Source organism: Elephantulus edwardii, unplaced genomic scaffold, assembly GCF_000299155.1.
Source record: "Elephantulus edwardii isolate Elephantulus edwardi_28Jun2011 unplaced genomic scaffold, EleEdw1.0 scaffold00336, whole genome shotgun sequence".
NCBI lineage: Eukaryota > Metazoa > Chordata > Mammalia > Macroscelidea > Macroscelididae > Elephantulus > Elephantulus edwardii.
The window spans coordinates 1,867,744-1,868,692 of NW_006400086.1; positions in this window are offsets into that span (position 1 = coordinate 1,867,744).

The following is a 949-nucleotide window of genomic DNA, read 5'->3' on the forward strand; positions in this document are numbered from 1 at the left end:
GTAGCTCTCTGTTGATGTGCTGTTCCAGTCGTTTTTGGATAATCTTCAGTAAAATCTTGCTTGCATGTGAAATCAGTGATATTGTTCTGTAGTTTGCACATTCTGTTGGGTCACCTTTCTTTGTGAAAATTAATCATACTAAAAATAGAGGAGAAAATGCCTTATAAATAAGTGAATTAATTAATATAGTAAAGCAATAATAAAAATAATAAAGATAACTAAATGCAGTGCAAGGTAATCCAGCATTTGAGGGATCAAATTTGAAGTTTGATTATTCCATAAGGGCTGCCCTGACATCCTTTCTATGACATATGAAGGACTATCTACTGAAACTGTTCATGTAAGGATTAAATATCACATCTCAGTATTTCCAATAAATGCTTTTTAAATCGAGATTTATAATCAGTACTGTATCATCATATAACTAATAACAAATTCTTTTGTTAATAAGACATATAAGAAATAGAAAAAGACATCCATGCTTTGGTAGAGATGGAGTCCTGACATACATCAGATAATGTGGGTCTTCTCACTATTAAAACTCAAGTCATGAAGATAAGTGTCTGCAATCATTCTCCAACATTAAATGGATGATGCTCAAGTTGGTAAAAAATTCTGAATTAATTTAAACGAGCAGATCACATTCTAATATCACTTGCTTTTTCTCATTGCCACTTCTTCAATCTATTGCTTTAGCCTTATGAGAAGCCATAATGCTTCACCTTTATTTTACCTGGCTGTGATGAACTTCGATCAAATTTTGGTTCCCATGGACTTGATTTAGTTTTCCTCAACTTCAGCTTGAACTTGCATATGAGTAGTTGGTAGTCAGCACCCAGCCTGGTTTTCACTGCTGATAATTGAGCTTCTCCACCAAGTCTTTCCACAAATGTAATCTATTTGATTCCTATGCATGCCATCAGGTGAAATCCATGTGTATAGCCTGCAT